This window comes from Heteronotia binoei, chromosome 14, assembly GCF_032191835.1.
Source record: "Heteronotia binoei isolate CCM8104 ecotype False Entrance Well chromosome 14, APGP_CSIRO_Hbin_v1, whole genome shotgun sequence".
Taxonomy (NCBI): domain Eukaryota; kingdom Metazoa; phylum Chordata; class Lepidosauria; order Squamata; family Gekkonidae; genus Heteronotia; species Heteronotia binoei.
The window spans coordinates 30,672,346-30,690,948 of NC_083236.1; the positions used below are offsets into that span (position 1 = coordinate 30,672,346).

At 45.9% G+C, this 18,603-nt stretch overlaps 1 protein-coding gene across 1 annotated transcript in view; it reads right to left on the minus strand.

Annotated features, from left to right (window-relative positions):
- SMPD3 (sphingomyelin phosphodiesterase 3) overlaps window positions 1–18,603 on the minus strand; it is a 144,828-nt gene that overhangs the window by 41,656 nt on the left and 84,569 nt on the right. The gene's annotated exons all lie outside the window — the stretch shown is intronic.

Genomic DNA, 18,603 nt, shown 5'->3' on the forward strand with positions numbered 1-18,603 from the left:
AAATGCAGGTGCCATCAGGAGGTCCATCAGTGGGGCCAGGACACTAGAAGTCCTCACACTGTTGTCCCTCTCAAGCACCAAGAATACAGAGCATCACTTGCCCCCAACAGAGAGTTCCAACAATATGCTGTGGCCAATAGCCACTGATGGACCTCTGCTACATATGTTTATTCAATCCCCCTTTGGAGCTGGCTGTGCTTGTAGCCACCACCACCTCCTGTGGCAGTGAATTCCACATGTAAGGAATGGGAGGGAGGGTTATGTGAATGTTCCATAGCGATGGGGGGTTTGAAAAGTGAGTTTCAAAAGGTGGCATGCAGGTGTTTGAAAAGGCAGGCATTTGGGAAGGGAGGAAGGAGGAACCATTCAAGTAAGCAAGAGACCTTCAGATAACCGACCCTCTGATTGGGTATAAAGCAGGGTGCTGAGCCCTGAACTGAAGCTCACAGGATGACCTTGGTCCAGGCACATTTTTCCACCCTTGCCTGCCTCGCACAACTGTTGTGAGCACAAAACAGGAACATATGCCACTCTAAGCTTCTTGGAGGAGCAGTGAGATTAAAATGCATTAGGTAATAAATCAGATAGTGGCGATGGAATTGCAAAAGTCGGGAGCAGAGATGCATTGGGATAGGAGAGTAGAGAGCTGAAGACCGTGGAGGGGTTTGACAATGAGTGCAAGGAGCTTTTGCTAGATTTGGAAGCAGCCAGAAAGCTCAGGCAAGGATCTAAGAAAATATGTCACATGGTCAGAACAATGAAAGTAGTGGGTAGTTGCTGGATACAGTGGAGGGGGAGCCAAGAGGCAATAATAGAAGCTAGGATTTTATTTTATTTTTTAGTTTTGCAGAGAGGTTTTGGCTTGATAATTTCTAATGCTGAACATTGTCCCCGAATTGCAGCTATGTCATACTGATGTCCAAATAAACACTTGCCAATCTACCCAAGTCCATGCATGACAAGGTCAGACACAGAAGTGACTTGCAAGTGACGTCCCATATATCTTTGTGAATGTTTGGCCTTCCAACTTGGGAGCAATAACTTAGGGGATTCAGGGAAATGATAGAGGCTGACCCAAGACATTGCTAGAACTTTAATGCTGTTTTGTAGTTCCAGCAGAATGCTAGACCATTGTACTACAAACCCTGCATTCACCCAAAAACTACCCATGCTCACAGGATCAAGGCAAAAGACTATGAAACAGTGTTCTGTGTCCTGCTTTGGGGGCCAACTCACCCCGTAGTCTTTTCAATTCCTTCCAGCAAATTGGGGGAAGCGAACAATAATCTGGTTGGATCTACACAGTGATGATTTTCAGCATTCCTTCCACTCTTGCAGAGAATGTACAAGCATTTGTGGTGACAATGGAGCACCCATATGGTAGTTTTTCCTAAATTTTCCTTTCATACAGCCACAGACTTGGTAGGGATCTCCAGGGTCATCTAGTCCAACCCCCTGCACAATGCAGGAAATTTACAATACCTCTCCCCACTCCCTCATGACCCCTGCTTGATGCCCAGAAGATGGCAAAAAAACCAAAACAAAACTCCAGGATCCCTGGCCAAATTGGCCTAGAGAAAAATTGCTTCCTGACCCCAAAGAGGAGATTGGCATTTCCCTGGACATGTAAGAAAGGGCCATGAGAACTTAGCACTGATGCAACCCTTCCTGCCATCCCTTTCATGACCTTCCTAAGCCTACAGAATCAGCATTGCTGTCAGATGGTCTTCTAGCTTCTGTTTAAAAACTTCTAAAGAAGGGGAGCCCACCACTTCACGAGGAAGCATGTTCCACTGAGGAACCACTTTATCAGGAAGTTCTTTTTAATGTTCAGCTGAAAACTCTTCTGATTTCATTTCAGCTCACTTGTTCTGGCCTGACTTTCTGGGGCAACAGAAAACAACCGCACCCCATCCTCTATATGACAGCCCTTTCCCCAGCCATCCCACAACCATCATTTCCCTGCTAAACTATAGCAGTGTGACAATTACTGATTTTAAGTCACAACATATGCCAATAACATTTCGTACTTGACATACCTCTATATCTTTATAATTTACATATAGAAGAAGGCTATTTTTGTACCCCCAAGAAGTCTCAAGGTGGCTTACAATCACCTTTCTTTCCTCTCCCCGCCTCACGCACATTGTAAGGCAGGTGGGACTGAGAGAATTCTGAGAGAACTGTGACTGGCCCAAGGTCACCCAGCAGGCTTCATGTGGAGGAGGAGTGGGAAACCAACCCAGTGCTCTGGATTAGAGGCTGCCACTCTTAACCACTGCACTGTGCTGGCTCTGCACACTGGCTCCTGCTATAAGGTAGGGGGATATGTCAATTACTCATATTTTTAAAAACCCTGTGTATGGTTGCCATCCTTCAGTGAGACTTGAAGATCTTCTGGAATTACAACAGATCCCCAGAGTACAGAGATCAGTCCCCCTGGAGAAAGTGGCTGCTTTGGAGGGTGAACTATGGGGCATTACACTTCACTAAGGTCCCTCCTTTCTCAAACTCCACCCTCCCCAGGCTCCATCCCCAAATCTCCAGGAATTTTCTAATTCATAGTTGGCAACCCTATGCTGAGGGCAGGGAAATGGTAGCCATGAGTGGCAAGTGAAATAGTGTCAATAGGGATAGAATCTGCAATCATGCTCACCTTTCCATCCACATGGTGAGCAAATACTCTTTGGCTGTGATCTTTCCAGAAAGCCTATACCAAACCAGGTTTAGGAAAGACTACAACCAAGTGCGAGGAAGCATGTACAGTGGATAAGTAGGGTACTCTGTTCTGAGGCTGCCAGCTCAGACCCCAAACCAGTGTAACGCCACCCTTTCTACTCACAGTTGCTCAACTGCTCCAGGGTTGCCCCAAAGCAGCTGCTGATATTGCAGTAAGACTTGGCTCTCTGATTTTGCAGTAAGCTCTCAAACCTCGAGGCGTATTTTTTAGCATTTAATACAAATGCTCCACAAAAGCTTTTGGAGCACATGCAGCTCCAGGAAAACATGGCGAGATGCCTGAAAGACACTGCTTAAAACCAATTCCTTTTATGTTGTCAAAGAGAGGTAAGGACTTAATCAGCAAAAGGTCCTTCTATGACCCTGGGGTCGCTGCTGAGGTCTATGCTCCCTCTACCTCCTGCTGAGTTATATACATATAATTCTAAAGAGGTCTTTCCTTTGCAGTGGCAGCAACATCTATATCTAAGAGGAGTAGACCCATTTACGTGCAGGAACCAAACAGGCAATCTGTCATTCTGCATCGTTGATGAACTCGGCTGCAAATAGGTTTTTATACCCCACGGAGAAAATGCATTCATTCCTTTTGACATTTACCTCATGCTTGCCGGAGGCTCCAGCCAAATTATGTCATTTTAAAGAAAAATTAGTTGTGGGCATGGCGCAATTAAGACCCCAGATCATCCAGTCGATATTTTCTTTGCAGACAAATTGCAAAGTGCCCTTAACCTGACCTCGATTACCAGGAGCAAAATTCCTATCCGGCCAGCTCAGGGACTAATGAGGTGATCCAAGCCCACTTGGGCCTGCTCAGGTTAAAATGCTGTTCCCAGCTATAGATGTCTGAGTGGTTTAGGAGAGAGGACAACACTGCCTAGTCAGGTCGGGAGGGAGACATTGCTGTTGTTCCTCCCACCCCCACTGAAAAGAATGCAGGCATATGCCTGTTATAATGGATGGATGATTTGCCCATGTTATATAGTACTCCACCCTGAAAAGAAGTAGTACTGAATTTAAAGACCCAGGAGAGAATGGAGGAGGAGAAGAAAGGTAGGAGTGAAGAGGGATGAATATGAGCTAATGTAGTCACATATGCAAGAGGGAGAACCAGTGTGTGGTGTCGTGGTTAAAATGATTGACTATGGACTGGAAAATCCTGGTTCAAATTCCCACTTTTCCATGAAAATTTCCCAGGTGACCTTGGTCCAGACACTGGATCTCTCAGCCTAACTTGAAAGTCAGTTTGGTGTAGTGGTTAAGTGAGCAGACTCTTATCTGGGAGAATCAGGTTTGATTCTCCACTACTCCACATGCACCTGCTGCAGTGACCTCAGAGCTGTTCTGCTCAAGAGCATTTTCTGTCAGAGTTCTCTCATCAGTCCCACCTGCCTCACAGGGGAGGTGAGGAGGGGAAGGAGATTGATGTGGGGAGGGGAAGGAGATTGTAAGAAGCTCTGAATGAAGGGTGGGGTATAAATTCAATCTCTTCTTCTAACAACCTACCTCACTGGGTTTCCGTGAGGATAAAATGGGGGAAAGAGAAAGCCATGTGTGCCACTCTGAGCTTTCTGAAGGAAGGAGAGAATAAAATTGTACTAGATAAGAGGTTCACAGTACTGTTGAGATGGGCACCATCACAAAATGGCTGACACTGATAGGTTCTTGCTCCCCTGATCTGCTGGGCAGGAGAACAATACAGTCGACACCTAAAAAGATTTTGCACTAGACTTTTAATCCTGGTTTAGCCCTGTCCCCAAGGTGATATTCTACACTAAAATCATAGAGTTGGTTTCTCTGATCCTATGATTCTAGTATAGAATGTCAGTTTGGGAACAGAGTTAAACCAGGATTAAAGGTCTAGTGCGAGATTGGTCCTAGTCTATATAGCAGTAGCTCTGCATTGTCTTTCTGAGGCTGTAACACTTTCCAGTTCCATCTGCAAAAGATGCCCCAGACATACCTGCTGCAGATGAGTCACTGAGGGATGGGGAGAGATGACTCCACTCTGGCAACCTGGCTTGCTCCTGAGCAAGTCACCCCTCATTAAGCGTTCAAAAGGATCTGTGGGCAAAGGCTGTCAGAAGGTGCAGCTTGTATTCTGATTTAGGCAGCTCTTTCTCTGGGAGAGACAAAAGAGTTGAGTAGAGCTTTTAAGCTGTAATTTTCTTTTTTCTCATCAGCCAAATCTGTAGTGTTGAACTATTGCTAAATTTTGCCTCAAGTGTGAAATTTGGCGGTGAACTTAATTCTAGTGGAGCAAAATGTCCATTATTCCATTGCTCCAGAATTCTGCTGCTCCTCAATTCCAGTTGACCAGGGAGGATTTTAAAATCTGTTCTGGAACCTGGAATATTTGCAGACTGCTGCTGCATCTTTCTGCTCCTTCAGTTCATGTGCATCTCCTCAGCTGCATGAGTCGTGTCCCATAGATCCATTCGCAAGTGATTGTGGTGCTTTCCTCCAGTTCAAGGAACCTTCCCTAGAGCAAAGAGGCCTCTTGCATCAGGAGAAAGGCTCCTTCTCCTCCTGGAGAAAAGTGGGATGTATATGTGCGATCCAGCCCAGCCTGTATTGGGACTCACTGAAAAAAACGGTGCAAGAAATGCAGTCAATATGATGGTACCTTTGACTGCATTAAAAGTCTCTTGTGTGGAGATTCCCTGCTGCATACAAGTGGCTCCTGTATGCTGAAGAAACTGCACAAAAATAATCTTGATGCAATTGTAAGTAGAATCATATCAAATGTGTCTGATGAAGTCTGCTTAGAGCATACGAAAGCTTACGTTCTGAATAAAACTTAGTTGGTCTTAAAGGTGCAACTTGTCTACTGCTTTTTTCATATCGAGATTGCTTTTATGCAATGTTTAGAATTGCCACCTCTGGGTCTGGAAATTCCTGGAGGTTTGGGGATGGAGCTTTTAGGGAAACTAGGGTTTGGTGAGAAGAGGGGCCTCAGCAGGGTATAATGCCATAGAGTCTACCAGCCATTTTCTCAAGGGGAACTGCTCTCTATAATCTGGAAACCAGCTGAAATTCCAGGAGATCTCCAGGCACCGCCTGGAGGCTGGCCCCCCAGCAGTGTTTTATCAATGTGTATTTGCATATTTGTCAAGAAGAAGAGGAGAGACTTACTGGAGGCAAGTGGAGCATGTACAAAATTCAGAAATCAAAAATGGAATGATGGAGTATTCCAGTGGACCATCCGTTCTGCTTCTGAAAGGAGACCTGGGAAATTCAGAAGTCCAAATTCCCAGGTAAAGCTTGGAGAAGGATTTCAGAAGTATCCTTAGTTTCCCAGTAATCCTCTGGCAAAGTTATTAAGTTGCAGCTGATTTACAGTGATCCCATAGGGTTTTCAAAGCAAGAGATGAGCAAAGGTGGTTTGGCCATGGTCTGCCTCTGTGTAGCAACCTTGGACTCGCTCAGTGGTCTCCCATTCAAAGACTAACCAAGGCCAGCCCTGTTTAGCTTCCAAGATCTGATGAGATCAGGCTAGCCTGGGCTATCCAAGTTGCCATCTATTAGTTTATACAAAGATTGCAAATTCTTCCCACATGCCTGCATCTTGAGAGTACTTTTCAGCAGCGGCATCTCAGATATTTCCCGCAGGAGCCTGTTTCTCTTACTTACCTGACTGCTTCAACATATCATCTTCTCCTCCTTACATATACTTAGATTGTTTTTTCCCCCTCAGCACTTTGGCAAGGCATCAAGAGAAGCAATTGCTTGAAACTAACACTGGCCGATAGGCACAGTCTGATAATGCCGTTCCGTGGAGGCAATTTGGTGCTCGAGATTTCCCTGCATAGCTGGGATTAGATAGTGCCAGCGTTTCTCTGTCCTCGAGTCCTCCTGCCAAAAGGCAAGACCGCAGACAGAATGCGAGAACAGATTTGCTTGGGGCAAACACACTCCAAAAGGTAGCAAAACATTAGGCTTTCTCAAAGGAGGTTTAGGGAACACAATGTGTTACTTAATATTGATAGTGGCCACTTCAGGCTCCAGTATATTGTGTGTGGGAGATTATATGTATACTGGGTTGGGGAAGAAAGACTGATAACAAGGTTGAAGGATGGGTTTTGGCTGTATTCAAGGCTTTTTTTGAGCCGGAACGCACAGGAACGCACTTCCAGCTGGCTTGGCATCAGGAGGTGTGGCCTAATATGCAAACGAGTTCCTGCTGGGTGGGGTTTTTACCCAATAGCCCTGTGTGAATCAATGGTGATGTCAGGGGGTGTGGCCTAATATGCAAATGAGTTCCTGCTGGGCTTTTTCTACCCCAAAAGCCCTGGCTGTATTCAAGAATAAAACCACAAAAGGAATAAAATCAGAAACCCGCCCCCTACACAAAAATAGTCGGAGGTTGAGTGCCATCTGTTGGTTTTGAGTTCCTGCCCTGGAGCCTTCCACTTTTATAACTGATCTCCAGATGATCAAGATAAGCTCACCTGGAGTAGGCAGCTGGTCTGGAGGGTAGATTCTATGGCATTATACCCTGTAGAGGTCCCTCCCCTCCCCAAACCCCGCCATCCTCAGGCTCCACCCCCAAAATCTCCAGGTATTTTCCAACTCTACCCACTCTCCACTCAGCACTGGGATAACTTTGAGGCCGTATTTCTTCAAATATGTTGCTGTTATCTGCTGGAGCCCCCAGTGCTGAATGACAGTCAGTTGCAGGGCCGGATTAAACCTGTGAAGGCCCCTAGGCAGTCAAAATCCAGGGAGGGGGGGGGAGGCCTTGCAAATTATCTCTGAGTTGGAGCGGCCACCCTGCAGGCAGCTTCTCAAAAGCCCCTTCGACAAGGCTGTGGGGAAGAGGCAGAGAGAGGCAAACTTGGCAATGACACCAGCATCAGCTGCACCACGCAAGTTGGGCAAAGAGCGGCTCAGTTGCTGGCTGTGCTTGCAGGCTGGGAGAGCTGCAAGCAGGGGAAGAAGCCAGCCCGGGACCCCTACAGGCGTGGGGGCCCTTAGGCCAGTGCCTACTTGGCCTAATTGTTAATCCAGCTCTGGTCAGTTGTACGTCCTACACTACGATGGTTAGATATTCAATGGTCTCCAGGAAAAGTCTCAACTCCTGCAGCAGCCGTGGTTGTCTAATGCAGATTCAGCCAAGGGAAATGGGAGCCTTTCCCACGAGGAACCCAGCCAGCACGTGCCATTGCCCCGAGGGCACCAGAACAGCCACATTCTCCACAGAACAGCTTTGGAAACATTGTTGCCATTGTTGGCTTTGTGTGCTGACAGCTGGCTTCCCACTGGAGTCAGACACAATTTGTAGAAATCCGTTTTTTATGAACTTGGCATTCTTGCCTTCAATAGGGTTTTTTTGTGTGTGTATGCTTTAGAAAGCAGCTATATTAGCTATGCAAACTTAATATATTATTTAAACATGTTAACACATAATTAAGTGTAAGTATAAAATATTAATGGGAACTCTAATTCCAGATTCTTATTTTTTTTTCCAATGAGACTGCCCAATGGCTCAAGACCTTGCGGACCTTTCTATGACATGACATGGCAATGCCCACTAGGACATAAGAACACAGGATCGCTTAGTCTCCTGCTACAGCTACATTTACATGGCTATAGCAGGAGACACTCTGCCCTGGGCACCAGGGTAGAGTGGCAGGAGAAGGGGAAACGGAGGAGGAAATAGGCATTGAAGAAGGGACTGGATTTATATCTTGCCCTTCACTTGGAGTCTCAGAGTGATTTACAATCTCTTTTCCCTTTCTGTCCCTACAATAGACACAGTGTGAGCTAGATGGGGCTGAGAGAGCTCTGAGAGAACTTGTGACTGACCCAAGGTCACCCAGCAGCTGCATGTGGAGGAGTGGGGAACCAAACCTGGTTCTCCCAGATTAGAGCCCATGCTGTTAACCACTACACCAAGCTGGCTCTCTGTACTGTAATATCACTTCTGGCGGGAACCTGGAAGTGACATCAACATGTCTTTGGTTTTACCAGAGTGTTTTGGTGGACTCATAGAGTGTCATGCTGACAACACTTCTGGGTTTGTGCTGTAAGTGAAGGTGTGGCATTGCCATGACACCTATTTTGCATGTTGCCGCCCCCACAACACCCGCTTGTTAGTGCTTAGTTGGCAACCTGAGCCTTGCTGGATCAGATCTTTTGTTTCCCGACATGCAAATTTCTAGCACCAGAGAAAAAGTACAGAAATGGAGGCCAACAGGTCTTCATGTCTCAACAACTGGGACTGAAAGGTATATTGCCTCCAGACATGGAGGATTCATTAAGCCTCCATAGCTATTAGCCACTGACTCCAAGTGCTTTCTAACAAAATGTGTTAGTCATAAGTGCTTAAAGGTAGCTCTGGGTCAAGTGCTAAATGTCTTCACTTGTCAACAACCAAATGTTCCAGTCAAATAGCACTGGGTGCAGGGCAACATTTCACAATGAAAATAGGTAGTCCTATGCCATACAGGCTAGCCCAGTCTTGCCAGATCTTGGAAACTGACCAGGTTAAGACTTGGATGGGAGACCAACAAGGAATAGCAAGGTTGCTACGCAGCGGGAGGCAATGGCAAACCACCTCTGTTTGTCTTTCGCTTTGGAAACCCTATAAATTGACATAAGTCAGGTACAACTAGACTGCACTTCCCACCACCATGCAACATCCCTATTCTCAGTATGGGCTGCTGGACAAGGCCACCAGCTGCCCTGTGCTCAATGCTCTACTTCACCAGGGACATTAATTTCACCTTGCCTTAGCTTGCCCTTCCCTAATTCACCCATCTAGTAATTTTTATCCTGCTCTTCCTACATGGATCTCAGAGTGGCATACGTCGTGCGTCCATTTGATTCTCAAACAATGATCCTGTGAGGTTGACTGGGCTGAGATTCAGCAACAGGCCCACTCACCCAACAGATTTGGGATCTGAAACTTTCCAGATCCTTCTCTGACACTCTAACCACTTATGTGTGCCTTGAGTATTTTAAGAGATATTCTAGAATAACGTAACAGTCTCCACTACTATTGACTGCATCCTCAAATGCCATCTCTGATATGGGAGGCTATGCAATGGGATGCCTTAGTGCTTGTGCACATTGCATTTATGTGTGCACACACCACGGAAAAGATGGAATGCACCCTTTTATTCCAAGAGGTAACAGCAGGAGCACTAAAGACAACCACTTGAGAAATTCACACAAACACAATTTTAACAAGGCGCTTCCCCTCCCCACAAAAGAAGGCATCCGGAAATCACTGGTGAGTATACAAGCAAGAAATGCACATAAAGGAATTTGGAGGGGAAGCGTTAGCAGCCAATTCATCTTCGTTGGCTATTTTATTTTAAGCCACCTTTCCTCTAAGAAGAGGAAGGAGGTTCTTCCCACCTCCATTTTAGCATTATAGCAACCTTTGGAGGCAGGTTAGGTTGAAAATGAGCAACTTGCTCAAAGTCACATCATGATTGGGTTTGCGATTTGAGCTTGGGTCTGCCCCACAGTGGCTCTCATCTCATCTTGACTAGGGACCCATGACAGACATATAGAAGTTAAGCAGGAAAGCATTTCTCAACAGTTAACCATGCCACGGAAGGGAAAATGTCATGGTATTCCCTGATCTTGTTGCCAGTTCTTGGAAGCAACACAGAGTCAGTACCTGGATGGGAGACCATCAAGGAAGACTCTGCAGAGGAAGGCAATGGCAGAACACTCTACTTCTCATTTGCCTTGAAAGCCCCTTGCTGGGGTCACCAGAAGTCAGGTGTGACTTGATGGCTCTATACACACCCACCCACACACCCATGCCAGGACGACTGTCACTAGCCTGTCCACTTTCTACAGGTGAGGCTTTTGCCAAACAACACAGTAGTAGGGTCAATATTGAAGTTGCCCTCAACTTCATTCCTCATTCTGACACTATGGAAAGGGAGGAAAGTTGAAAACCAAGAAAAAGAATATTGGTGTTCTATTAAGGGGGGAAAGATGCAGACTTGCTTCTTTGCTTTTAAGACTCTAGGATTCTCCTAAATGCATCTTCTAGCCAAGGGTCACATTAGAACCTTAAAAGAAAAGGAACAGTCAGGAAAGATTTAGATGACTTCACAGGCCTGAAGAAGCTGCATCTAAAAACTGGCAAGGGTGCTCCTAAGAGGGGGTAAGGAGAGGAAATCCAAGAAGGGCTATAAAACCTTAATGGCTTGGTCCATTGTGATTTGTGAATAACCAGTTCAAAGGCTAGATTTATCCAGAGAACTATCTGGGACCATGCCATAGACTTGCAACAACCCAGGGTAATTTGGGAGAGGAACTGATGCCTCTCTTGTGGAATATCCCAAACCGCTTGTGAAACCGTTTTTGCACACAGCTAACCTCGCAGTCACAATCCTGTTCCCTCCGCAGTGTCAGGTCAGATTTCGCACCATCTGCGCCGGAGTTACAGGAAGTGCCATGGCTTTTGCATAGCAAACATAAACCGCTAAAACCCAGTTTACATTTGCTATGCAGAAACTGTGGCACTTCCTGTAACTCCGGTGCAGATGGTGGGAAATCTGACCGGACGCTGCGGAGGGAACAGGATTGTGATTGCGAGGTAAGCTGTGTGCAAAAACGGCTTCTCTTCATTTAAAAAGCAATTTGATCCTTGATTTGAACACTGGGGAATGAATTAGTAAAAATCCAGACTGAGCATCCTTTTAAAATATATATCCTGCATCTGATTTCCATACACTGTGATAGTCAGTAATCTCCAGAACTCCTAAACATGTCTGCCGTAACTTCTGGGACCTGCATTGCCTGCTTTTCTAGTTTTATTTTAAAATGGACCTTCTCTCACCAATTCGTGATGTTCTAAAGAAAGGAGAAATAACTAGATGCACACCGATGTCATCATACTTCCAAATGCCCACCCTGGAAGTCAGAAAGTCTTCTGTCTAAAATGTGGCAGGCAAGAGCTGTTTGACAAGGGCTGTAAATCCCATCTACCAGATTCCAGCTGGGTGGAAAATCATGTTACTGATGGAAATGGGTTTCCTGTTGAAACCACTGAAAACCAAAACAGACTGTAGAGAGCAATCTTCTCAGAAGTAAGTCCTATGTTATCCCAGTAAAGTATTATTCACAAGGAAAGTGTGCTTATGGATGCAGCCAAAGTAACTAAACATACAGTTAATCTCAGAAAGAATCGTAATCATTTTTTTAAAAATGCTAAGACAGATGGAATAGGAAAACAAACAAAAATGACTCTTTCTGTGCATTTCTCTACTGTTCAAGAGAGACCAGCCAAAAACCTTCTTGAGTTTTCAGGGCTTTTTTTGTAGCAGGAATCCCTTTGCATATTGGGCCACACCCCTCTTATGTAGCCAATCCTTCAAGAGTTTACAGGGCTCTTAGTACAAGGCCTACTGTAAGCTCTTGGAGGATTGCCTACATCAGGGGTGCATGACCTAATATGCAAAGGAGTCCCTGCTACAAAAAAAAGGTCATAAGAGCTCTGCTGGATCAGACCAGTGGTCCACCTCGTCCAGCATCCTGTCTCACACAGTGGCCAACCAGTTCATCTGGAGGGCTAAGCTCCAAAACCTTCCCCTGATGTTGTCAAGGCCTTCCCCTGATGTTGGCTTCATGGCCTTCCCCTGATGTTGCCTCCTGGTGCTGGCATTTAGAGGCTGACTGCCTCTGAATGTGGAGGTTCCCTTTAGTCACTGTGGCTATTAGTTACTGATAGGCCTATCCTCCATGAATCTGTCTAATCTTTTAAAGTTGCCTATTCTTGTGGCCATCACCACATCAACTGGCAGCAAATTACACATTTTAATCACTTGCTGTGTAAAGAGTCCATGCGTGTATAGACCTTTAGCTGGCAACAGGCAACAAGAACATATTTGACAGATAATGAGAACATACAGCAAGCACAATCCAGCACATGACTGAAAAAGCTTCATTACCAATATACCAATAGGCCGCTTTCAGCATAAGTTCGTACTGGTCCTGCTTAATCTTTAATGCTCTATATATCATTTCCAAGTTGCTGCAATATCACCCCAAGGTATTCCCATTGGGCTTGGAGTCTGGGCAAGATTCTCTGCTTGTGGTTTCTCAGAAGCTATAACAGGAAATTGGTTCCTCGTTCCTAACTTGGTGGTGATTTTAGTGAAGACACTAAATCAATAATTAAGTCTATTGGTCCTCCTGGTACGTGGAAAAGAGGCTTGCTTTCCTGCAAAGGTAGGGGTGGCTGGGAAAAAAGACTCCTGTCTGCCAACTTGCCCAGATGGGTAATGAATCAATGACTCTGCTTTGAACCCTGGAAGGAGGCTGTTTTCTAATCCCTTAATCCTCAGTGAATGCACTTGCAGAACAGGGTGAGCGTGACATGAACAATTCCCAAATTCTGGAGATGTTGGCCACGTTGCAGGAAAATTCTGAACAGCAAAAGGCTAGAGATCCACAGCCACTGGCAATCAGAATTGCAAAATGGCACTAGATGGGCCAAAGGTCTTACTTGGTTTAATGGTGCGCCTTCTGGTCCTCTTTGGAATGTTCATATCTTCATGCCCTCATCCACTGGCTTGAGCAGTGGCCATGCACACAGTCATCTATGCCACTGTGACTATTTGGCCAGTGGGAAGTGGGGGTTATGTTTGCTCAGGATGGCACATGATGTTGATGGAGCCACCACTGCCAACTGATGACTGTGGGGTGGGGGGCGGGTGCATATGAGCTTACTGGCAAGAAGAAGAAAAGCTGGTTTTTATATCCTGCTTTTCTCTGCCTCGAAGAGCCCCGTGGCACAGAGTGTTAAAGCTGCAGTACTGCAGTCCTAAACTCTGCTCACGACCTGAGTTCAATCTCCGGTGGAAGCTGGGTTTTCAGGTAGCCGGCTTGAGGCTGACATCCTTCCATCCTTCTGAGGTCCATAAAATGAGTACCCAGCTTGCTGGGGGGAAAGTGTAATGACCAGGGAAGGCAATGGCAAACCACCCCGTAAAAAGTCTGCCGTGAAAACATTCTGAAAACAACATCACCCCAGAGTCGGAAACGACTGGTGCTTGCACAGGGGACCTTTCTTTTCCTTTCTCTGCCTCAAGGAGACTCAAAGCGGTTTGCAATTGCTTTCCCTCTCTCTCCCCACAACAGGTGAGGTGAGAATGAAAGAGTTCTGAGAGTACAGTGACTGGCCCAGGGTCATAGAATCATAGAATCACAGAGTTGGAGGGGGCCATACAGGCCATCTAGTCCAACCCCCTGCTCAATGCAGGATCAGCCTAAACGAAGCATCCCTGACAAGTGTTTGTCCAGCCACTGCTTAGACTGGCAGTGAGGGGGAGCTCACCACCTCCCTAGGTAGCTAAGTCCACTGTTAAACAACTCTTACTATACAAAAGTTTTTCCTAATATCCAGCCAGTACCTTCCCATCACTCAGCAGGCCACAGGGAAGGAGTAGGGAATAAAGATTAGAGTCTGCTGCTCTTAACCACTATGCCACACTAGCAAACATAAGAATGGCTGAATGAGGATGGAAAGTGGTTCAGATACAATGTCAGGTGGGTAATGCAATGCAATGCAGGCATAGGGCAGTTATGTTAGTGGGTACTGAAGACACAGTCTGCAGCAGGCAATTTGCTGGCCTTGCAAATGGATAGGTCCAGTCAGACGTTCAAGCACAGAAGCAACTAGAGGTGTTGTGTATTTTGCAAATGCGTCCTGGGTTAAATTTACCTTGTTCAACTGCAGTGGACAGATGTGAGCCGATTACTGGCTCGGTATGGCTCAGCGCTGAATGACTCAAAAGCCTGCTGAAGTTTGCATCATTTCCCCCCCCCCCCCATGATGTTTTTGCCGATATGAAAACACCACCAATCCAAACTGATCGACAGTCATTAACGTTGCTAAGGACTACTCAGACGAACACCAAATTGTTGGTTATTTCCCCCCCAAACCAACAGTGGTTATTTATGACCGATTTATCCGTTTTGTGACTGAATTAGTTGTCTATTTAAACAACTGCCTGCTGAGCGGAACAGCAGAGAAGCAAGGAGAGGGAAGGGGAGTAGGAGTTAATCAAGCTGCATGAGAATGCACATGCACAAAAAGCCACTTGTGCTGTGAGCAAAGGAATACAGTGAACCAGGGCTTTTTTTGTAGAAAAAGCCCAGCAGGAACTTATTTGCATATTAGGCCATACTCCCTGACACCAAGCCAACCGGAACTACGTTCCTGCTTAAAAAAAAAAAAAAAAAAGCCCTGCAATGAACCAACCTGCCAAATGGCCACAAATGGTTCCACAAGCAGATGAATGGTGGTGGAAAGCACTAGCAAGCTGTAGCCAATTTATGGCACTGGATTTTCAAGGCAACCGTGTTGTGACCTTGGTATTCTTCGGTGGACTCCCATCCAAGTACCATAGTCGACCCTGCTTAGCTTCCAAGATCTGATGAAATCAGGCTAGCCTGGCCCATCCAAATCAGGAGTGACCATAGGGTTGCCAAGTCCCCCCCCACCGCTGTGACGAGGGACTTCTCGTGTGCACAATAGAGTTTTACCATAGAAATTTACCGTGATTCCTAGAGTGTCCCCTGTGCAATGTGCCTGGCGCGATGATGTCACTTCCAGGTGCTGTCATCACACCGCACGCACTGTGCAGCAACAGGGCTCTTTGGGGGCGGGGATCCCTCAGTGGCCGCCTCGCTGCCGGCAGGTCGGAGTCCCCCAAACTGGGGAATCCCCCATCCCCAGCAGGAGCTTGGCAGCCCTAGGTGACTAGGTCACAGCAGATGATTAATCAACCCCCATATCAGCTATTTGTGAGTGATGAACAGGATATAAGCTGAACCCGTGGGCATCTGAGCAACTCTACAAGTACTCTGCTTTTGGGAGCTCTGTGATGGAGGGCCTACGTAAGGAGGAGCAAGCAGCTGTAGGAAATCCCCACCCCTCTGGTTTTTGAGATTTCAGCAGGCATGGTTTGGAGCATCCCTCCTCAGCCATAAGGGCAGACTGTGACCAAACTGTGGCTCGGGAGCCACATGTGGCTCTTTCACACATGTTGTGTGGCTCTTGAAGCATCCACCACCCCAACTTTGGCCAACTATAAATCTTGGAGAATTGACCAAACTTGCCAACTTTGAAAAAGCATTTCTGTCTTTTAAACCACTTCTCCAAGCCAAGACAGCTGGCAGCTTGGAGAATGCATTTAAAATTAAAGTTGTTTTTTTCCCCCCCATCTATTTGCTTTTCCTCCTTCCTTCCCTCCCTCTCTTCCTGTCCTGTGGCTCTCAAACATTTGACATTTGTGTCTTGCGGCTCTCAGACATCTGATGTTTATTCTATGTGGCTCTTACATTAAGCAAGTTTGGCCACCCCTGGACTAGACACTTGGTTCATTAAACGAAAGCTGAGATGTACAAACAATTGATTTCTTTCTCTGGTCACAGCACATTCAATACTTTTTCTCTGCTCCCAGATACCTGAAAGGGCTTGAGGGCTTACCCTTCAGCTCCTAGCATGAAGATCGTAGACTTGAGCTGAGTAGACGCTCAGCTGGGACACAGAGAAAGTGCTCTTGCTCTAACTGCTCCACAGTTTCCTTTAAACTTTTGGCTGTACTTTCAGTCCCTTTTTAATCAGCACTGCAGTGAGAGGTTCACATACATACAGAGAAGTCTTTGCAAATGGAACACTATAAATCTTGGAGGATTCCAAGCAACCAGCTCCCATTTGCAGATTAAGCAGCAACCTCTAATTCTCCAAATGGCTTTAAAAAAAAAACAAAAAAAACCCCAGAGCTATTGAGAATAGCAGAACCCATTAAAAGTTGGGCCTTGAGGTAGAATCAGTTCAATTAATAATGCTTAACATTTATGTAACACTTCCGGTGTCCAGTACACTTTGCTTAGATTCACCCTTGCAAGAAATGGTTTATTCTCTCCCTGTCACCAAAGGAGAAAGGAAATAAGGCAATGAGAAATCTGATTAGAGAGGATGGAGCTGATATTTCAGCAGGCAGCCTCCTAAAAACAGAAATGGGAGGCAAAAAGGGCTATAATCCCCACTGAACCCACCACTCACCAAGAGAGTAGGGTTGCCAATCCCTAGTTAGTAGCAGGGGATCCCTTGCTTTGGAGGTCCTCCTCCCACTTCAGGGTTATCAGAAAGCAGGGGGTGGGTGGGAAATGTACACTGAGCACTCCATTATACCCTATGGTGACTTGTCCCCATAGGATATAATGAAGAATTGATCCATGCGTATCTGGGGCTGTTTTTTTGAGGCAGAGGCACCAAATTTTCAGCATAGCACCTGGTGCCTCTCATTAAACCCCTCCCTGCAAAGTTTTAAAAAGATTCGACTGGGGTTCCAATTTTATGAGCTTCAAAAGAAGGTGCCCCCATCCTCCATTATTTCTAATGGAAGGAAGGCATTTAAAAGGAGCATGGTGCCTTTAAATGTGATGGCCAAAACTCCTTTCGGAGTTCAATCGTACTTGTCACAGCCTTGCTCCTGGTCCTAGCCCAGTGCTTGTCCTCCCTTCAACCCCTGTCCCCATCCACAAAAACAGACTGCTTAAAATTCTTTTAGTGCCATTCTGGCTTTGGATACAGAATGTATTTAATTGGTAGAAGCTATATCGCTATGGCATCATCACACTACAGGGACATAGATACTTGTGATATTTTTTGAATGATGGCAAAAAAAGCCGTCCGTTGATGCAGAGGTGGGTGAAATGGAGGGAAAGAACACAACATCCCCATGTACATCTTTCATTTCAGCTGCAAATGTCTCTGCATTTGTTGTAGCAATGAATGCACAGTGGGGGGATCATGTGTGGAAATGACATTTGTTAATCAGGATAAGCCAGCTTGCAAAGAAACTGGAGTCTAGTAGCTCTCAGCTCTGAGAGGGATGGGCACACTTTCATTTTCCTGGACAGACCAAGATTCTGCTACTGTTCTCTGAAGCTGGCCAAGATACAGACACCCAAGAGACTCGGTTAAGCCATGAAGCTCAGCTCCTTTGTCAGGGATGCTCTTCAGAAGTCTCTTTTTTAAGATTCTTGCCTTAAGATTCTACTAAGTTGGTTTGCTCTGACCTGGAAGGCCCAGGCTAGCCCAATCTCATCAGACCTTAGAAGCAAAGCAGAGTAAGACCTGGTTAGTACTTGGATGGGAAGTCCATGGTCAGCACCAGCAGCTAACCACCTTGAAAACCCTGCAGGGTCCCCATGAATCAGCTGCAACTTGATGACACTTTCTCCCACAAGGGGGTAAATAGTGCATCAATGCATGTACTACAGAATGACCCATTCTTGTCCACTTCAAGTAGGGCCTTCTGCCTAGGCAGAGAGGACTGAGTTCTTCATTTTTTAATATTTTATTCTCCATTCATAATTCAGGTTTTCAAATAATTTGCACCATACACACACAGCCCTGCCAGGAAAAGACAGGGGTCGCATTTGATCCCATGAGAACTAGGAACTTCCTTGTCAAGAAAACAAAATCTAAGAATTTCCGGATGGTTCACTTTAGAGTTGAGGCAGATTCTTCTGAATCATGAAGAAATTTGGAATAAAGCATCTTATGCTCAAACTGCCTTTGCAAGTTCTGCAGGAGCACAGCAGTTGTGTCTATTTTTCACCCAGGTTCTAGACAACGAGCCCTGCTCAACAAGCACTGCTGTGCAAAAACTAGGTTTGCAAAATTCATGGGAGCTGTGAACTCCTTGAGCTATTATGTGGAGCTCAAGAAAGCCCCAGAGACTTTAGAGTACTCAAACTTGTATCCAAAAGGGCAAATGATTTTTGACAACAGCAAACACACTACACGTACATCGTAAGAACGATGGTTTGGGTTGAGCTTTGAGACATCCCATGCTTGTACAACTTACAGGTGGCACA